The sequence below is a fragment of the Gobio gobio genome (genome assembly GCF_949357685.1).
Source record: "Gobio gobio genome assembly, chromosome: 21".
Taxonomy (NCBI): Eukaryota; Metazoa; Chordata; class Actinopteri; order Cypriniformes; family Gobionidae; genus Gobio; species Gobio gobio.
Genome location: NC_137117.1, coordinates 8,037,459 through 8,059,725, shown reverse-complemented (window position 1 = coordinate 8,059,725; position 22,267 = coordinate 8,037,459). Strand labels below are relative to the sequence as shown.

At 38.9% G+C, this 22,267-nt stretch overlaps 1 pseudogene across 1 annotated transcript; it reads right to left on the bottom strand.

The window, feature by feature from the left end:
* Positions 1 to 1,066: 1,066 nt before the first annotated feature.
* Positions 1,067 to 13,682, bottom strand: LOC307118019 (NLR family CARD domain-containing protein 3-like; annotated as a pseudogene). The gene is made up of 6 exons: positions 11,839 to 13,682; positions 8,056 to 8,205; positions 7,427 to 7,600; positions 5,661 to 5,834; positions 1,814 to 1,860; positions 1,067 to 1,622 (listed from the first exon to the last, which is right to left on the bottom strand). The product of its transcript is annotated as an NLR family CARD domain-containing protein 3-like (transcript).
* Positions 13,683 to 22,267: the final 8,585 nt, after the last annotated feature.

Genomic DNA, 22,267 nt, shown 5'->3' with positions numbered 1-22,267 from the left:
ATACATTGTATATATTTTTAACATTTAGTACTGTTCATTGCTTACTAAAATAACTCAACACCTGTATTTTTAAATATGTGTTTTTCTGGTACAAACTCATTCTTGAAAATGAGGAGCTGCACTTTTTAATTTGAACATCTTTAGATACAATTTATTAAAATACACATTAATGTTGAAAAATGTCAATAACAAACATAATTTATATAAAACTATATAAAACTTTATTGAAACAAGAAAATGACAATAGAAACAGCAGCACCATACAAGAAAATAAGAAAATGCTAAACTTGTAGAAAGAAATATTAAATCTGGATTACACAGTGTCTATATGAAGCCTGCCAAATTCCTATAAATTCCTGCCACAAATTGTTTTATTAGTGACGAAAATGTCCGTAACATGCATAAAAAAGGTGATAGATGTAATAAAACATTTAGGGTTACACAAAAAACATTATATGAACAAAAAATGCTGATTTGCTTAATTTCAGACAATATTTAGTTGTCATTTTCATTCATTTTGTACACAAATTGGTATCTAATTTCTATCATCATTTTATTAAAAGTTCAGAATTAAAATAATTACTGAGAAATGTTAAAAACCTAAATAACAAAAATAAAAACACATCAACACTGTCCTTGTGAAAACGTGAGCTCTTGCAACAACATTAGGAGTACACTATTGTAAAAGAATGTAGTGAATGTACTACTCGTTAATGTAACAGTTCAAGTTTATGTGAGCATTTGTGCGCAATGTAAAATGTGTATATCTGAATAATCTCATATATTATGAATAGGTAAGTTAGTTAAGTTTCCTTCGATTCAATTCAATCAGGTCAATTTCTTTTATTGAATGGATTCTAAGAAACAACCACTTTTTTATTTTTCTTCAAAAATGTGGTGTTGTTTTTTTATTGTTTTAATTCATAATTCATATGTTTAATTTTTATTATGTTTCTCATTTACATGTTGTCTTTATTGTTGATGAAAAAAAAAAAAAAAACGTTGGTAGCAACCCATTTCATCAGTAATTTCATTGACACGATTAACAGTGCTTGGCAGTTCAAACTTACACAAGAGACAGTGAGGAGTCAATGAAAACCCTAAATCCAGCACAGAGGGGTTCAGTGAATGTGGAGTGAAATGTGTATATGTGTGTGAGTGTGTGTGTTTTAGAGATGCTGTAGAAGGACAGAGTGCCGGACAGTCCAGATACACTCCTACTCTCTTAGAGGGGTATGCGTCAGGTATGTCAGTGCTATTTTTGTTGTGCCAGGAAGTGAAAATGCCAGCAGAACAGTCAAGGCTCCAGGACTTTTCATTGAATCCAAACCTACAATCGTCACTTCCTCCTTTCCTGCTCATTTCTTTATGTGCCACAGATATAACAGCCCCCCTCCACCCGCTCCATTCAGCCTCCCAGTAGCAGCGTCCTGACAGACTCTCTCTACACACAACCTGAGGAAAGTAATCAAATCTCTCTGGGTGATCAGGATATGACTGCTGCTCCTCCAATCGCGTCACCTTTCTGTTCTCCTCAAACAGACAGAGATGAGCGTTTACTGTGTTTGGATCCAGTGTGAGATTACAGGCATCTGAACAGGAAGAGGAAACATTAGAGGAAAGAACATTTAGAACACAACACAACAAAGCAATAGCAAAAGGTGTGTGTGTGTGTGTGTGTGTGTGTGTGTGTGTGTGTGTGTGTGTGTGTGTGTGTGTGTGTGTGTGTGTGTGTGTGTGTGTGTGTGTGTGTGTGTGTGTGTGTGTGTGTGTGTGTGTGTGTGTGTGTGTGTGTGTGTGTGTTTGGACTCACACTTGCGTAGTCCTGCTGTAATCATGACCTCTCCAACATGATCTACACTGTAAAAAAAGAAGGACACTTTATGCTTTACAAATTTAATAAGAACATAAAATGTAAAGTGTTCTCAAATACAACGGACGGAAAAGTCCCCATATTTGTCACGACCGGCTCAGAGTCGCAACAAATGATGGAGGCAACGAGGACAATAGCAAAACATATTTATTAACAAAAACAAACTTTACTACTCATAATAATTCAATGAGGAGAGCGCTGCTACGGAACAGCAAAGTAACATCTACATAAGTCTACATAATCAACAAAATCACAAAATAATAAAGATACATTCCAAAATAACATACAGGGCATTTAAAGATAAATCCCCAAACTAAAGTAATACATAAAGCAAGCAAATGATAACAAAAAGATAACAGAGGAGCAACCAAAGATAACAGAAGACCCAAAAGGGTAACCTAAGAGAGAGAAGTCAGAGAACAAAAAAACATGTATAATTCTCTGCAGGTGTTTGGCATTACGATTACATCAAAGTCCCGCCCCGCAGCCGGGTAAAGTAGTACAGGCCCAGAGGCACGTCACAGTAAATAAAAAATATGTTTCTATTGATTTTTCTATTCATGGAGAACCAGGACCAAAAGGATTTCATCAAGTCTAAAGAGGCAGACACATTTAGCACCAAAGCAGATGATTAGTATATCTTAGACAAAACTGTTCATAAGAACAGGTGTAAATGATTGACACCCAATAGCTCCAAGGGAAAGTCCACCGCATCCTAACTCCTGATGGGAGAATGACTTATCCCAGTGCCTCTTCATCTGCACGTCGAAGGGGATGAGGATGCCGAAATATACTGTTTGGATAGCGCAAGGTGAGATGAAAGTCTCCTGCCTTGATATAAGTCAACACGTTCTCACTCACAACTCGTCACATACTGACTCTTGGCCAGGACCCAATGTATCTGTTTGTGCATGTACATGATCTGAAAAGTTACAAAGCTCAGAGTCTCCCACAAAGGGATTTATTCTTTATAAAATAGAGCACTGCTACAGATCTGCCTAAAACAATCTAAGTCCAGATATTACGCAAAAAGAAGACAATGCTTCTGTTAATTGTAGTGCTGTGGCAGAGATGCTGTGTTCAGATGTGAAAGCAAAACCCCTTTTTGATAGGAATCAGTGGTTATTTATAACACTGTTCCTGAGCAGGACAGCCCAAAAAACATTTTTTATGGAGGACCTCTTCCTGAACCTGCTAGAATACAACAGTGGCTATACACACCTAAACAAATTAGAAATATACACTTGTTTTAGAAGCTTTTGAAGCTGAAACTTACAATTATGGTAAGGGCGCTACATTTCTGACTCACACTTGAGGTGTTCGGCCAATCACAACGTACTGGGTCAGCTGGCCAATCAGATGACTCTGGGTTTTTCAGAAGGAGGGGCTTTGTTGAAATTAGCACATTTCAGACAGACTGGAAATAATGTACAGTATGTAAAAAAAGTATGTGTTTCAAAAGCATTAATGCATGTTAACCTATTATATTACACTGAATAAAATAAATAAATAACTTTTAAAATGGCATCATATGACACCTTTAATAAATATATCATCAGCTCAAAAGGTGTTTTGTACACTAAGACATAAAACTGCTTCTGTTGTACAAAAACAGGTATATGTCGATTGGTGCACTATGCTTGTACATTATTTAAACCAACCGATCATATTGTTACAGTGTTACTAAAGATTTTCGGTTATATTACCCCCTATAGGTGCTATTTTTGCATGGCTTGGTGTGCGTCATCAGAATGTCCTGTGGGCTATGTTTATTAAAGTTTGCACATTCCGTTTAACAGATATAGCTCAATTTGTGAAACGTGGCTCACCGTTTAATTCACTTATATCTCTGCAATGCTTGTTAAGACTTATTATATGGATATTTGTCTGTGCTTCTGACAAGAGAAGTTTGGGACCATTCTGCCAAGTTTAGGGTCTAGAAATTTAGAGCAGAAAAATGTTAAAAGAAAAACTAGAAAATCAGTATGAATGGTTGGACCCCAAATAAAGATCTGAAAATTATTAAATGACAAAAATGCAAAACAGAAGGCATTTTTTACCGGTGGTCTTAGACTTTTGGACCCCACTGTATAAACATGTTCTATATAGATTGTTCAAACTATTAGGGATATGAAGGATTAATTGCCATTAATTATTTAATTGTTAAATTATTGAATGTTGATTAATCAATTTCAGCTTCAATGTGTTCTGTAATGCAAGCAGATGGCGCAACCAGCCTTTTAAATCATGTAATACTAGAGATTATTTGCTGCATGTATTTAATTTCTGAATGGGGGCTGTTTCCTTGAAAGCAAAGAGTATGACAGCTCTCTCTCCTCTGTTTGCCGTAGCATATGGCTTGTTTGTGTCTGCTACGTGCCTTGTTTGTTTCCTTCCACCTTGTCTCTGTTTGTACCTTGTTGCTTATTCCCCTAATTCTCTCTCATCGTTCCCAGCTGGACTCCCAGCTCCTTGTCCTCTCCTCTATTCCTCTCTGGAAACAGTCCTCCTCGGGCGTCCATTGCTTTCCCTGCCACCAATTAGTCTTAGAGTCCAGTCAGCTCTACGTACAGCAGAGGAACTCATTGTTTACTCTGGCATAAAGGGTTTCTGTTCTCTTCCCACTCTTAATAAATCTGTTAAATTTATCACTCACCTCTCTGGGTCCTCTACCCAGTGAACATGCTTTGACAATTCCTTTACACTTAAGCTGCATCTAAAAGATTGTATTCCCCATCAATCTTCTTTAACGAACTGACACTTGTTTAACCCTTTAAGACCTAAGGGTATTTTTACAATTAATTTTCCGCCTGGTGTTATTTACTAAAAAAGCTTGTAAAACATCAACCCTGTTGAGCACAGAAAATTGACACACCTCTTTTTTTTCAAGACAAGTAGCACTGTCAGTATTTTTGTGTTGCATTGATGTCACCTGAATGTAAAATAAGTTTAGGGGACCATAAAGACAAATGAAAACATAAAACGGAAATTGAATCACTCAAATATTTATTGAAAACACACCCAAATAAATAAAAGCTAAGCATATTTCCTCTGGAAAACAGTTTGTTCAAGTCTTTGGAGTCCTGGAACTCAGGAATAAACATGATAACTTATACAGAACCAAAACTATTTACATTTTTCCAAAAAAAGTCCAGGCGCTTTTGGCCTCTTTGGATTTTGGATACTTACTGGTGCCAAGCCTCAAAACAGTTCCTATCAGGAACTTCTCCACAAACTTTCTTCTCAAACTTTGTCCTCAAACTTTCTCCACAAAACTGCAGCGCGTCTCTCTCTATCTCCTCAACACTAGCCGTGCGCCTCTCTCTCTCCACAATAACAGAGCTGTGGTAATGCGTAATGACGCACACCAACGTGGATGACGGATCAGCCTGTCATTGGTCAAACCCTCATCCAAAATGGCAGCTAGCATCGCGCTAGCGGCAAAAATGACGGAAAATTTATAAATTATGGACATCAAGTGGATATATCTTGGATGTAAGCGTTTTGATTTATTGCTGAACAACTCCAAAAAGATGCACATGTTCCAGGCTGGATAGAAAACCTTCTGTAAAGGCTACAAAGACACCAAAGACACCCCCGTGATGGCTAGCTCGTTAGCTTTCTGCTGGAAAAAACGGTAAGAAAATCGATAAAAGTTTCATGAAATAATATAGATATTTATCGGAGGTGCCGTGTGACGTCGTGGGCGATGCCGTCGGGCTCTGAGGGTTAAATAACGCACATGTCCACATAAACAGGAAAATGTGAGTATTAATGGCCAACATACGTGAGTTTCTCTAGTTTACAGTGTGGATCCTTCAGATGAGTAGAAAGTAGCTTCACTCCTGAGACTTCTGGGTGATTGTAGCTCAGATCCAGCTCTCTCAGGTGTGAGGGGTTTGACCTTAGAGCTGAAGCGAGATAAACACAGCCTTTCTTTGCCACTAGACAGCCAGATAATCTACAAAAACACACACATCAACAATGAAGACACACTGTGGCTTGTAGTAATTGCTCAAAAGAAATAACAAATACAGAAATAACATAGTTTATTAATAATTCCACAAGAACACACAGGAGAACGCAGGAGTAATAAAAAGATTAATCCTAGTCAATAACCGACAAAATCAATGATCTAGAATATGTCTTGTGTAATATAACTCATTTTCTTTGCACATTTTTAAAAAATGTCCCAACTTTGGCATAGCTCTAATGCAGGGTTCCTCAAACTCGGTCCTGGAGGGCCACTGTCCTGCACAGTTTAGCTCCAACTCTGATCAAACACACCTAGCTGTGAGTTTCTAGTGATTCTGAAGACATTGATTAGCATGCTCAGGTGTGTTTTATCAGTGTTGGAGCTAAACTCTGCAGGACAGTGGCCCTCCAGGATCGAGTTTGAGGAACCCTGCTCTAATGAATGCTGTAGGGGGAGTTAGAAAATGAAAACTTACATGGGTTGGAGCATAATTGCAGGAATGTAGACATTGATGTGGAGTTGAGATCTTTTAACCTAAAGCCTGGGACACACTGCACAATTTTCGGCTGTCCTAGACGAAAGATTGCCATTGTGAAACATTTGTGGCGATTTCTGTGATCGTGGCTCCTAATCGGTGGTCCTATGTCACGTAGTGAGAGAGGTTCAAAGACGCCTGTTTTCACAATATTGTGACCAAAGATAGCCTACGATAATTTTCTGACAGTGTCAGAAATGCAGCATGATCAGTGCACAGTGTGTCAGTACCAACTGCTTACCTTAAGCTCTTTTCACTTCCTTTTTTGCCGCTTCATCTTTTTTTCAGCACAAATAAAAACTACAACTGCCAAAGTGTGATTCATCATTCTTGTTTACCACTAGTGCATGTTGATGATGTTTTATTCTTCTATAGAAACTTGCATCATAGCCTACGTGTCAATAGGTGCCACCATCGTACAGTCTACACACACATACAAGGTAAATAGATCCATGTCACACAGTGTGATTTGTTATGATCTTACAGGATTGCTAAAATCATGCAGTGTATTCCAGGCTTAAGGAATAATAAGAGATCAATCTTGTGATTTTTGGCTAATAATGCCTATTAAGAAAATCTAAGCAAAAAATAGCTATTTAAGCTACAGGTGGCACTATGCTGAAACTGCTTGTGTACCCTCAGGGCATAACTGCAATGACATTTACTGAGTTTTGTTTGGATAAACTTGGCAGTGTATAGAAACAGCCTTAAATCATTTTAGGACTGTTCAGCAATCAAATTCATTAAAGTGTTAGAAGAGAATGGTTTAAAAAGATTTTTGCTAACATGGTCTAATGACGAACCAAGTTTGGTGAATATCTGATCAATGATCTTGAAGGTAACATCGGTTTTTCAGAAAATCTAGAATGTTTTTCTAGCCATACGCTTCAAAGGTTCAAATTGCAAGTGAATTCTACCGTGGTATATGTTCAGATTGTCTTCTACCTCTGTGCCAAATTTCTCAGTTTTCTGTTCAATGGACTGCCATAGACTTGGAAGAAGAGTAGAAGAAGAGGATGACCTAAGTAATGTTATGATATACCTCAGTATCTCCAGTGTACCGTTTGGACTCTTCAGTCCAGCACAGAGCAGTTTCACTCCTGAATTCTGCAGGTCATTGTTACTCAGGTCCAGCTCTCTCAGTGCGGAGTTTGATGATTGAAGAGCTGAGGCCAAGCTTTTGCAAGATTGATCGGTAAGATTGCACATGGCCAGTCTAAAGAGAATAAAAAAAAATTCAAAATAATCATACAACTATTTAACGATCCACTACAGAAAATGTACGGTCCACTAAGTTAAAAATGAACAAAATTAAATTATTGAACAGTACATAAAAAAACTAATTATTGGCTTTTCGTAATTCACGTAATTCACTTCAGCCTATAATAATAATTTAAGTTGGGAAGCTAAAATTAAATCTTTAAAGGATTGATCTAGGAGTTTGAAGATACCCCGTCTAAACAGAACAATGTGCAAAAATCATCATGCAGCTTTCCAAAACAAATAATTTTTCTTTTTTTAGTGCATTTCTGATTATTCAAAGGTGGCTGGTACATATTTCGCAAATCAAAGTTATTAATGTATTCATAAATATATTAATACATTTAAAGTTAATACATTTATTGCATCAGTACCATAATCAGCACCTTTTAATTACTGAAAATCACAAACCTTGGTTTCTTCAGTTGACTCTGTGGACTGTTCTCTCTGTCCCGCAGGTTATTGTAGCTCAGGTCCAGCTCTCTCAGAAGAGAGTCTGATGATTGTAGAACTGAGGCCACACTTTTACAGCATTCATCAGTAAGATTACAGCCTGCAAGTCTATAACAGAGGAAGAAGAGAAATACTACATTAATGTGGAATGTGGCAAGCCAGCATCAGCATCATTGCAAGAGCTGTATGAGTGCATGTGCAATGAAATTTGCTTTTAATATCTTATGTAGCAGTCTATTCTAAAGAATGATTCAAGCCATGAGTAACATTAGGGAGCTGTGATTTGTTAAAAAAAAAAAAAAAAAAAACTCTCCAAATCTGTCTATAAGATCTTGGAACTTGGAGTTCTACTGCCTGTGGATAGAATGTTCAAGTTGAAATGGAGTGTGGAATCTGATGTTTTCACTTTCGGAATTGCAACACTAAAGACAAAGTACACTGGCAATAGTTCTACCAGAAAATGTAAACATTATTTAAAGGGGCTATATGCGTTTTTCTGAAATTTAAACTCGCGACTGACACCTGTGGCCAAAAAACAGAACTGCTCTCATTTTCTGCTCGCTCTCGCAGCGGTGGTGACGTCACATCCGCAGACAGCGCGGGAAAAGACGACCCGCCAGAAAATAGGAAAAATAGGATACAGGCTTATAGGTGCACCCACTGTGAGCGGACAAGGTGTCAGTATGCTCATCAGGAGATGTTTGAGTCATAAATGGTAAAATAAAAAGGCTATTGTTACGTTTATTTTGGGGAAAAAGTTGCATATAGCCCCTTTAAATATGAAGAAAGAAAGAAAGAAAGAAAGAAAGAAAGAAAGAAAGAAAGAAAGAAAGAAAGAAAGAAAGAAAGAAAGAAAGAAAGAAAGAAATCTAACAATAGTAAGTTTATTTCTGAAAAAATGATTGCTTATGCTGTCATTTCTATGTATGGGTTACTGGTATTCCATTTTTTAAATTTCTCTGAAGTTGCAAAAGTGTGCAAAAGCAGCATTGGTTTGGACAACAAAATACCACAGACTTTATCACAACGGTGGTCAGAATGGCTACAGAATTTAAAGGGATGGTTCACCCAAAAATGAAAATTAGCCCATGATTTACTCACCCTCAAGTGGTGTATATTCTTCTTTCAGATGAACACAATCAGAGTTATATTAAAAAAGTCCTAGCTAATCCAAGCTTTATATTAGCAGTAATAGCTGCTCTGTTTTTGAAGTCCATAAAAAATGCATCTGTCCGTCTAATAACTGCTCCATGCGGCTCTGTGGGGTTAATAAAGGCCTTCTGAAGCGAATCAATGTGTTTGTGTAAGAAAAATATCCATATTTAAAACTTTATAAAGTACAGTTCCAGCCGATCGCCTTCCGTGGAAAAGTGTTGAAAGTGCCTTCTCGCAATTCAAGATGTGTACGTTACGTCTAACGAGCGTACCTGGTAACGGAAGCCTTATGAACGGCAGAGGCACTTTCAAGACTTTTGTGTTGAATCCATAAATTGAATACGGAAGGCGATCGGCCGAAACTTTGCTTTATAAAGTTTTAAATATGGTTATTTTTCTTACACAAACGCATCGATTCCCTTCAGAAGGCCTTTATTAACACCCCAGAGCCGCATCGAGCACATTATTTGATGGACAGATGCATTTTTTAGGGACTTCAAAAACAGAGCAACAGTCACTGCCATTATGAAGCTTGGATTAGTCATGACTTAAATTTACTTTAATATAAATAAATACAATGATTGTATTCGCCTGAAAGAATAATGTCATATACACCTAGGATGACTTGCGGGTGAGTAAATCATGGGCTAATTTTCATTTTTGGGTGAACTATCCCTTTAAGCAGCGATAAACATAGATAGGTGCCAAGTATGTCAACCTTCATCACTTTTCAGATGCTAGTATAGTTATGGTAGTTAAGTGCACCAATCACGGTAAGCTGTGAGGAAGTGGGGCGGATCTTCTCCCATATAAGGACACGGAAAGCTGCCGGCCCTGACAGGCTGGAAGGCATCATCCTAAAGAGCTGCAAAGAACAACTGAGCCCGGTGTTCAGAGGACTGTTTCAGAAATCAATTGACACGCACACAATACCAGTGATATGGAAAACAGCGGAAATTGTACCACTTCCTAAGAAACCCAAACCAGTTGGACTAAATGACTTTAGACCAGTGGCACTCACTTCTGTTGCCATGAAGTGCTTTGAGCGGATCATTTTAACACGTCTTAAAATACAAACTCATGCACACATGGACACATTACAGTTTGCGTACAGAGAGAGGAGGGGAGTGGAAGATGCTGTCACAACCCTCCTGAATGGAATTTATAAACATCTGGAAACACCTGCCTCTCATGTACGCATTCTGTTTGCAGACTTCTCTTCAGCTTTCAACACCATTCAGTCACACATGTTGATAGAGAAGCTGACCCAAATGGGTGTAAACCTCATTTTAGTGCAGTGGATTCAGGACTTTTTAACAGGCAGACAACAGTATGTGAGGGCGGGTTACAGTCATTCTAGAACCATCATTACAAACACGGGTGTGCCACAAGGATGTGTTTTATCACCATTGTTATTTATTTTATACACTAATGATTGTGTTAGCCACCACTCCAACTGCTCACTAATTAAGTTTGCAGATGATGCTGCACTAGTTGGTTTTTTAACAGACAGTGATCAAGACTACAGGTCTGAGGTTGACCATTTCCATGATTGGTGCAATCAAAATTCACTTATTTTAAACGTGTCTAAAACAAAAGAAATGGTGATTGATTTTAGGAAAAGGCCCCCTCCATTGCAACCTATCACTATTCATGGGACACTCATTGAGACAGTGGAGGAGTATAAGTATCTAGGCACTATTATTGATCACAAACTCACCTGGTCGTCTAACACATTGGCACAATACTCAAAAGCACAGCAAAGGCTTCATTTTTTAAGGAAATTGCGCAGTTTTAATGCAGACACCACAACTCTGACATTGTTTTATTTAACTTTTATTCAGAGTGTGGTGACTTTCGCCATCCAGTGCTGGGGGGGTGCTCTTTCTGTCCAAAACAGAAACATGCTGGACAGGGTGACTAAGATGGGCAGGAAGATCACTGGATCCGAAATAAAAAACATAACTACCCTCACTGAACAGTATACCCTCAATCTGGCCCTGAGGATACTGGATGATCCATCCCACCCACTTTTTTCAGAGTTTTCCCCCCTGCCCTCTGGACGTAGATTCAGAATGCCCCGGACTAAAACCAAACCTGCCATTATATCTTTTGTGCCAAGGAGCATACAGTTACTGAACAAATCAAGCTCAGGCACATAGATATTTTAAATGTGCACCTTTTACCATTTATTATTTACTTAATTTTATGCATTTTTTGCTACTGGACTGATGCGCTGTCATTACTGTATTGATCTTGTTGTTGTTGATGTCAATGTTCTGTATTTACGTCCTCAATGCGGTTAGATGTTTGTTGTGTCTTTTCTTTTACTATTTATCTATTGCTATTTATTGTTGTTTGTGCTTAAATGTTCAATGTGGCTCCACTGAGTGCAAGACAAATTCCCCTCGGGGCAATAAAGGTTCATTCATTCATGGAGCTGTTTGGAGTTTGGAAAGTAGCTGATTTAGGGTGAGTTGCTTTGGTTATTTTGTGCTCTACTTGTTTGTGTTATGTCGTGATTTCTTCTGAAAATGAAGTAATAGCTTACCATGCATATTATTATTGAATCATGTCAACACTCACATAGCTTTTCTGCAGTTGTTCACAGCTGGTAGCAGTCTTCTTCTACCCATATTTGATGTGTTGTATTTCTTGAGGTTCAGCTCATACAGCACCTCCTCTGACATCTGAAGCATGTAAGCTATTGCTGAGCAGTGAGACGAAGAGAACTTCTGAGAGTGTTTGTTTGATTTCACAAATTCCTGAATCTCTCTGTATAGAGTCTTATCCTTCATTTCAAGCAGACAGAGGATAAATGTGATGGTGTTAGCTAAGTCATAACGCCCATCTTTGATTTTGTCTTTAATGTAGTTTGTGGTTTTCTTAATGCTCTCTGAGCTTTTCTCTGTTCTTATCAGTAGATCCTCTAAAAGTCTCTGGTTGGACTCCAGTGAGACGCCCAGCAGGAATCTGAGAAAAAGATCCAGGTGTCCATTTTCACTGATGAGAGTTTTATAAACAGCTGCTTTTAGTAGCTCACACAGAGAGTAGTTCTCAGACTTGTACCTCCTATTTGTATTACCCAGAAACAACTGCAGTGATTCTGTGTTTTTGATTACATGGGAATAAAACACATAGAAAGCAGCAAGAAACTCTTGAAAGCTCAGATGTATGAAGCAGAAGACTTTCATCTGAAAAATCACAGATTCCTCCTTAAATATCTCAGTGCAAATCCCAGAATACACTGAGGCATCAGTGACATCTATGCCGCTCTCAATCAGGTCCTCCTCATAGAAAATCACATTGCCCTTCATCAGCTGCTTGAAAGCCAGTTCATCAAGTTTCACAATCATTTCTCTGTTTGACTCCAGGAGCTTCTCTGGATCTCTCTCTTCATACTTCTGATTCCTTATATTTGTCTGAATGAGCAAGAAGTGGATGTACATTTCAGTCAGAGTTTTAGGGATTTCTGCACTGAGGTCTTGCTTCAGGATGTTTTGAAGCACAGTGGATGAGATCCAGCAGAAGACGGGTATGTGGCACATGATGTGGAGGCTTCTTACTCTTCTGATGTGTGAGATGATTCTGCTGACCTGATGCTCGTCACTGATTTTCTTCCTGAAATATTCCTCCTTCTGAGGGTCATTAAATCCCTGGATTTCTGTCATACGACTGATGTATTTAAAGGGTATCTGACTGGCTGCTGCTGGTCTGGAGGTGATCCAGATGTGAGAAGAAGGAAGAAGATCTCCTTTAATGAGGTTTGAGGTCAACACACCCACTGATGAAGTCTCAGTCACATCAGAAACTTTCTCCCTGTCTGAAAACATAAGTGGAATTCTGCCTTCATCCAGACCATCAAAGATGAACACAACTTTACACTCCTCATAAATCTTTGAGTCCAGATCCTGAAGTTCGGGATGAAAGTCTAACCGAAGTCTGTGAAGACTGCACTGGTGATCTTTAATCAAGTTTAGCTCTCGAAATGGAAGCACAAACAGGAAATCTACATCTTGATTGGCTTTTCCCTCAGCCCAGTCCAGAATTAACTTCTGCACAGAGACGGTTTTTCCAATTCCAGCGATGCCTGTAGTGAGAACAGTCTTTATTTTATCTTTCTTCTCACATGCTGGTTCAGCAAAGTGTTTAAAGATGTCATTGCAGTTTATAGGAGTGTCTTGTGAATGTTGTTTCTCCATCTGTAGCACCTAATGTTCTTCATTCACTCTTTCACTCTCTCCCTCTATGATGTAGAGCTGTGTGTAGATCCTGTTCAGCAGGGTTTGATTCTCTTGTAATTTGATTCCTTCAAATAAAGTCTCATACTTGTTCTTCAAGCACGCTTTGTGAGTGTGTTTGGCTCTTTGATGTCTGATGTCGGTCTCCACTGAGGAAGTGCAAGTCAGATGGTCCTTTACAGATTTCATCGGATCATCTTGTTCATCACTAGAAAGACAGCAACAAGAAAAGCAGAACAAGAATCAGAAAATAAACCTCTGTGAAAGTACAGAAAACGAAAATGGCATATGATTTGATGTATAGATCCTTCAAGTCATGTAGGTTGCAAAGTGCAGCCACCGTGGATTGAACTTGTTGGTCCAGCACATCCCACAGATCCTCAATTGGATTGAGGTCTGGGAAATTTGGAGGCCTGGGCAACACTTTGAACTATTGAACTATTGTATAGAACATTGCCCAGAGTGTCACACTCCCTCTACCGGCTTGTTGTCATCAATTCCCTAGGTAAACAACACACATGTACACGGCCGTCCACATGATGTAAAAGAAAATGGGACTCATTGTAGACCAAATTTTACTACTCTCAATGTTACTTTTCATTAATATTCATAATTAGTTACTGTTTTGTATCTGTATTATTATTATTATTATTATTATTATTAATTTTTTTTTTGTAATTGTAATATTATTATTATTATTATTTTTTGTTGTTTTATAATCATTTATAATAGTTGTATGCTTTATTACATGTATGTGAGAGAGCATGGGAGAGTTAACTTTGGACTATGGGGTTCCATGTGTGCACATGGTGAAACAGCATGCAACTTTAATGTGTGTGTGTAAGTTTCAATGCATATGTGTACATTCAGTTAATGGAAACCAGATGTTTTGGGGGTGCATAAAAGCATAAGCTTTTGTCCGGGAGGGCAGAGAGAGAACTTTCGATGGACGACAGTGAAGCTGCGTTATAACATCTATCCAGAACTGTCTCTCTCTCCTATGGGCTGACAATAGCCACAATTATTTAAAATAAAGAAATCTCTTGACAAAACAACTGGTGTCTGGTCCCGTGAATTAAACTACGGGGGAAAGAGGCAAATTCCAAGTCTACATTTGAAAACAGTCATGTATCAGCTCTTAACATTGTTCTACAAGCTCTTAGGAAAGGAGGATTCAAAGTCAACCCCGACAAAGCACAGCTGGCCAAATCCAAGGTTATCTATCTAGGCCAAGAAATATCTGTCGAGGGAAGGAGGATGACAAGCGATGAGCGTGTAGAGGCATTAAGGCAACTTCCAAAACCTCTAACAGTTACAGGAATGCGTAAAGTGATGGGACTTTTCAACTATTGTCGTCAGTATATACCTGATTTTGTCAGCATCACTAGCCCGCTCATTGACCTGTACAAAGGAGGAAAGCCTGGAGTGGAACAGATAGACTGGACAACAGAAGCTGAGGAAGCATTTACTTCTATGAAAGAGAAACTGACTTCAGCCCCAGCTTTGGGACTTCCTGATGGTCGGTTGCCATTTCATTTGTGGACCAGGGTGGGAGATGAGACCTACTCAGCAGTACTGTGTCAAAAACCAGGTGATCGGTACAAACCAGTTGGATACTTTTCCACAAAGATTCCTGTCACCATGATAGGTCAACCACGATGTATACAAGCCCTCGATGGTGCCACATGGGCAGTGGATGCTGTGGAAAATTTGATAAGAGCACAAACTATCATACTGCACACTCCGCACAGTATAGTGACGCTGTTGAACAACACAAACATCAAGACTATCACTGATGCGAGGAGAGCAAAATGGGAAGCGACTTTGCTGAACAAGGATTTGAGAGTGGAAATCATCAGAGACACCTCCCTTAACCCTGCAACAATGATGCTGGAACCGCATGAGGGAATACCACATGAGTGTGAAAAACAAGTAGAAGAAGAAAGCCTTGGTCCAGTTAATCCAATTCCTCTTGAAAATCCAGACAAAGAGTTATGGGTCCATGGATCCAGTTACTACGTTGATGGAAAGCGACATACTGGATGGGCTGTTGTGGAAGCTGATGGAACTGTTGTGAAGAAAGGAGCTATTTCTGGACAGTATTCAGCACAAGCAGCTGAACTCATAGCACTTACGGAAGCTCTTGAACTATCGGAAGGAGGTTGAGTCAACATCTATACAGATAGTCGTTATGCTTTTGGCGTAGTTCATGACTACCTCGCCCTATGGAAAAGACGTGGACTCATCACTAGCAGTGGGAGCGAAATACAACATACTTCCATAATTCATCGCTTGATTGCAGCATGTCACTTACCAAGAGAAGCAGCTGTGGTCAAAGTAAAATCACATCAATCTGACAAGTCCAAAGAAATTCTGCAGCTGATGCAGCAGCCAGAGAAGAGGCTTTACTCTCTCCTACTTCTGTTACCTTGGTTCAGGAAAACAGGAAAGAAAATCCAGAGCTCCATCTTTTGTCATATCAAACAGAGACAGATGAAGAGAAAGAGCAATGGATAAAAGCAGGAGCGAAAGAAGATGATCAGGGTATCTGGAGAATTCCAACAGGACAAGTGGTGATGCCTGTCGGAACAAGAAGAGAACTAATGCAGCTGTATCATGGAAAAGTGCATGCTGGAGCAAAAGCAATGAAAGCTCAAATCAGCGAGACATGGTGGTGGCCACGAATGATGAGAGACATTGATGATTACTGCAGGAGATGCTTGATCTGTATGAAAGCAAATGTGGGAAAATCTGTAAAGGTGCGAATGTCACACGCACCCAGACCCACAGGACCATGGACACATCTTCAAATCGATTTCACAGGACCTTTGTCACCACATAAACAAATACATTCTAGTAATCATAGACAGATTTAATAGGTGGGTGGAAGCATTCCCTACGAAAACTTGCACTGCTGAAGCAACAGCACGAGTAATGGTGGAAGAAGTTTTTCCTCGCTGGGGTCTTCCATATGAAATTGATTCGGACAATGGAACTCACTTCACTGGAAAACTGATGAAGGAAGCAATGAAACTGATGGGGATCAAACAGAAGTTCCATATTCCCTACAGGCCAGAAAGTTCGGGTTTCGTAGAACGCATGAACCGCTCGTTAAAAACGGCACTTACCAAGGCTATTCTGCAGACTGGCCAAGGTTGGCACAAGTTATTGCCTGCCATTCTATGGAATTTAAGAGCGACTCCAAACAGAGTAACAGGACTGACCCCTTTTGAACTGATGACTGGAAGAGCAATGGTTCTACCTCCTGACGCTCCGCCACCTGCGGGAACAGGAGGAGATTCCACTTTGTTCCATGAGAAGCTACGACGCTATCTCACAATGCTTGACAAAGCTACCAAAGACAATAACAAGAAAGTATGAGAGGCTCAGCAGCAATGGGATGAAAAACACACCACTACTGACATTCCACACATTCCCGAGATAGGCAGTTTTGTTATGGTCAAACGTATTGCTAGGAAAGGTTTAGAGTCTCGGTGGGAGGGACCATATGAGATACTCTTAACAACAGATACAAGTGTTTGCCTTAAAGGGAAGGGTGTAGGGACAGATAGATGTTATCACTGGTCACAAGTTAAACCTTGTTTAGTGAATGAACAAAATGATAATGACGGTTTATGGCCTGAAGTTGAGCAATGTTCATCAATTACCTTTAAAGACTGGATAAGAAGTGATGTTTAATTATTTTTCTGCTTCCATTTCAGGGATCATTCCCATTGACATTGATTAGAGATGGTTGCAAGCTATTCTCGATACACAACGACGATGGTATGCTTGTTTTTAATTTTACTTGGCATTTACCAAGGAAGCCAAGCTTTATGGACTCCTCGAGTTCAAGAAATAACTCGAAATGCAACTCTGAAATCTGGCCAACATTTTACTCTACCCTTTATTTCCAGATGGGGATTATGGGATTGGGTGCCAAGTAACGATAAAGATCTAGCTAAATATCGAGAGGGCATCTATGGTGGATGTAACTATCGCCACCAATGTTACAAAAGCAGAGTAATCTGGCCAGTGAAAGACGGGGGATATTCTAGTAGTGCTCAAAGATGAGAAATTTGTTCAAGAGAACAATGTGAAATTGTGGGGTTAGACCTCATAACTTCTACTAATGTGGAAATTAACTTTGTTTTGAATCGTACTCATTTGCTTACAATATGGGATTCATTGGCCCTAGGGTGTATTTATCCTATAGTGTTGCCATGTGAGGGATTTCTTTGGGATACTGCCTCGAAAACGACAAGATTCAAGGGAAATTATGTAAGAGTATGGCATTCAGAAGATGAGAATGAATATTGTGAGACTGAACTAGAAACTGGGGAAATTGGACGGTGTTTCTATCTTTCTGCTGAAAAGACAAACAAAGCTAAAACATGCCCAACTACAACTATTGCACCAGCTCATGGTATCTTGTTAGCAAAAGAAACCAAAACCTTGATAAATTAAGCCCATATGGTGCGACAACGTATCAATTATAACTTGATGTCCCTTCTTACTGTTTTTGATCAGTTATATTGTGGAAATTTCACACAAATAAGGAAATGGTTGGAAAAAGAAGTAAAATATTATACCTCTAAAGATCCATTGAATAGTCGAAGTCGTAAACCTCGGAGTATATGGGGAGACATAGCGGGGGTATTTGGTTCTGTCAATTCAATAAGTAATACTGCTCAAATGAATCAATTAAGTGAATACACTCAGTGGGTGGGAAAAATGACAGGAAAGGGACTCACTGAGGCTCTTAAAGGTTCTTTACATATCATAGCAGCGGGTCAGCATCTTAATGATGCAGCGAAGGAATTGGCAGATGCATTAGTAAAATCATCTAATTTTGAGACACATCGTGCAGCGTGTTTATTCTTAGCTCAGAATTTAAAGGATCAGATGGTAGAGGATGTTCAAGTTATTCGAATGGGTAAAGTTCCTGATCGAATAGTGGAATCTTTGTTAGTGGTTTTCGGTAAACAACTTAATTTGACTTCTGCTAAACATATTCCATTAGTCAAAATTGCTATCGATGAAGATTCTTTGTCAGGTTCCGGAACATTGCCTTTATTTATGGTATGGCCTCAATATGGAAAACGCAATATAATGACAGTTAGACAATTCCAATCAATGGGAGTTAGACAAGGAGATTCAGTGGTTAGATTTGGGAGAAATGGATATTGGGCTGAAGGTGAGACACCAATTATTTCTACCACAGACTGTTGTGTCGAGGAACATGAGTGGGTAATTTGCTCGTGTTCTACAATGTTTAGTCTATCTCTTAATGGATCTGCAGTCTGGGAGGTAGTTCCTTTAGATCAAGCCACAGGTGCATGGCAGGTGTCGGAAGCACAGTGGTGTATATTACATGACGGAATAAGTGAGAATATGATATATGGAGGGAAGTTATGTCCAATTCCTCCTGATCCATTTTGCGTTGAGATTCTCTATCCTCTTCAATTGGGTGGAATTCATGTTCCACATGTGCAATTGTTGCACCTAGATCCACAGTGGTGGAATAATGATTTAGTAGAGGAAAGGAATTATGAACTCTTTGAAATGGTTAAAAGAGTTAAGGAAAGTGTTAAAGCAGCTCAAGAGGAGGGAATTCAAGCAATGGGTCATGTTATCGTAGCAAATGGAGTAGCTAAATTGATGTCTGAGAGGAAATTAGCACAAATTTCAGGGAATTTATCATGGTCGGAATGGATAGTTCTGATTATGGTTGGAGTTTTTGTGTTTCTGTTAGTAATTCAACTTATAAAATGTGTTACTAGAAGGAAAAGTACCAAACCTGTTAGATTGGTTATTTCTAACCATATGGATAGAACCGAGAATAGGAACTACAGAGTAAAATAGGAGATTTTACACACTACACTATTTACAGAACACAACCTCACAAACAATCAACACCTGCTTACTGATTCACAACCCCAAGGGATAGGAATTCTTTAACATCAACTTTATTTTAGTTTGTTATTTTGGCAAGGAACTGAAGGAGTTCAGGTACCGAACAAGTTCAGGCACTGGTGAAGATTCAGTATGTCTTACTTTCTTAGAAGATTGGGGTTCATAGTAAATGCGTACACATAGACATAACCGACACATAGTATGCTGGGACATAACATGGGTCGGGGTTCTTTGTTTTGTTCTTTGTTTTGTTTTTGTTCCTTTCTATTTCTATTCTTCGATCTTTTGTGTTCCTTTATTTCTTTGTCTACTATTCTTCTTCCTCGCTATCACTTCAATAGGTTGGCCACCTGGGGTGATGGTGTGGAACGGACGGCCGTAGTTCCAGAATGGGGTAGACTGTAGACCAAATTTTACTACTCTCAATGTTACTTTTCATTAATATTCATAATTAGTTACTGTTTTGTATCTGTATTATTATTATTATTTGTAATTGTAATATTATTATTATTTTTTGTTTTTTTATAATCATTTATAATAGTTGTATGCTTTATTACATGTATGTGAGAGAGCATGGGAGAGTTAACTTTGGACTATGGGGTTCCATGTGTGCACATGGGGAAACAGCATGCAACTTTAATGTGTGTGTGTAAGTTTCAATGCATATGTGTACATTCAGTTAATGGAAACCAGATGTTTTGGGGGTGCATAAAAGCATAAGCTTTTGTCCGGGAGGGCAGAGAGAGAACTTTCGATGGACGACAGTGAAGCTGCGTTATAACATCTATCCAGAACTGTCTCTCTCTCCTATGGGCTGACAATAACCACAATTATTTAAAATAAAGAAATCTCTTGACAAAACAACTGGTGTCTGGTCCCGTGAATTAAACTACGGGGGAAAGAGGCAAATTCCAAGTCTACACTCATAGGACCAGTTGACCTTCTTCCACTGCTCAAATGTCCAGTTCTGACATTCGCGTGTCCATTGTAGGCACTTTTGATGGTGGACAGGGATCATAGGCATACGCAGCTCACTATGCAGCAGATTATGATGCACGGTGTGTTGTGACACATTGCCCTAGTGCATCGATGAGCCTTGGACCCCCAACGCCCTGTCACTGGTTTTGTGGTTTGTCCCTCCTCTGACACTGCTGACTGGGGTCAACACACAAACTTTGCCGTTTCAGATATATTCTGACTCAGTTGCCTTGCTATAACAATTTGGCCACAATTTGTCAAAGTCACACAGATCTTTATTTCTGCCCATTTCACCTGCATCCAATACATTGCTTATGAGAACTGATTGTTTGCTTGCATCTAATCTACCCAGACCTAAATATGTGGCCTTGTTAGGAGATGGTCAGTGATATTTGGTCAAAATGTTTTGCATCACTGTATACTGTAGTCAGACATTTGCATAGCCTCGGGAAAGGGGAAAAGAAGGGGGGATGGTAATGCAGCTTTGGAACAACACTGGGATGAGTAAATAATGCCTGAATTAAAACATTTTGGGTGAACAATCCATTTAAATTCGCACTCAAAATAAAGACATTAGAAACTGCATTTTCATTAATACTGCACAAAATACGAGCAAAATGTATTCTGAGATAACAAAGTTAACATATTTGCATCACCTATTAATCACTGCTGCCCTCTGTATTTTTTGAAAAGCATCTTTTTCTAATGTAAATCTATGTATATACTGTCCCAGGTAGCAAAAGTGTTTGGTTCAAATATGGGCAAGTAAGATGCAATACTTTTAGTTTGGTTCTGCATTGGATTTTTAACAGTTTTTGTATGACAAAATGCATTTTTTCTTCATATGAATTCACTCTCAGCTAATCCACGTCTACCAATAGAAATACAACATATTACAGCATCCCTCTACAAGGACATTCAGTATTATCAGCAACTTTATCATCTCATCTCCTCATCTCATCCACAGTCAGGACTTAGCCTTCTGATATTCCTCATCGAATCAAACTGTCATTTATCTTGATATATGTTTCTGCATTAAACTATTATCATTAATAAATCAATGATATCTTATTGCTGTGCTCCCTGCTCTTATTCATGCTAGCCAGCATGGATGTGTTGGAAGTTCTTGCCCAGAACAGAACCACACTGCCAGTGCACACTGTATGTTAATAGTCAATCATCTTTGACTTTGACTATCAGTTGTCCTGAAAGAAATGTCTTGTAGGAGCCATGTAAGATGAAAGTTATTTGACCAAGGGGAGTATCATTAATTAAGTGGGGTTAAGACACCTGTGTGTGTGTGTGTGGGGTGAGTGTGAGAGCACATATTTTTGTTGACCGTGCAACCTTTAGAAAATAAAACAAGATGAAATCTGCAAGGATTGGCATGTCACATACGTTTTTCCTGCACTCAGCCCCTTAGCGGTTCTGGGCTGGATTTCCCGAAACCTTCTTAACACTATGTCGTTCTTAAGTTTTACCTTAAGGTGTACCTTAACGTTAATACGTGTTTCCCGAAACAATCTTAGTTAAGAATACCTTCTGTAAGTAATACTTTCGTAAGGTTGGTCTGGACCACTCCTAGCTATACCTTATCACTATTGACAGTTCATTCCACTAGTGGCCACCACTGTGCAAAAAGCTTCTTTACATGTCAGTCTATACGAATATAATTCTGAAGTTGTAATATACACCCAGTGTTCAATTGGGCTAATTGAATTGTTTTTTGTTTTAGTTTTTTTATATGCAAGGATTAAAATTATCATTACACTAATGGATGTTAGCTTTTTAATTATATTATCCAAAGGTACATCAGCTGGCAAACCGTTATGGAGTGTATTTAAAGGGAATGATTGTGGAGGGGAGTTTGGTCAAACTAT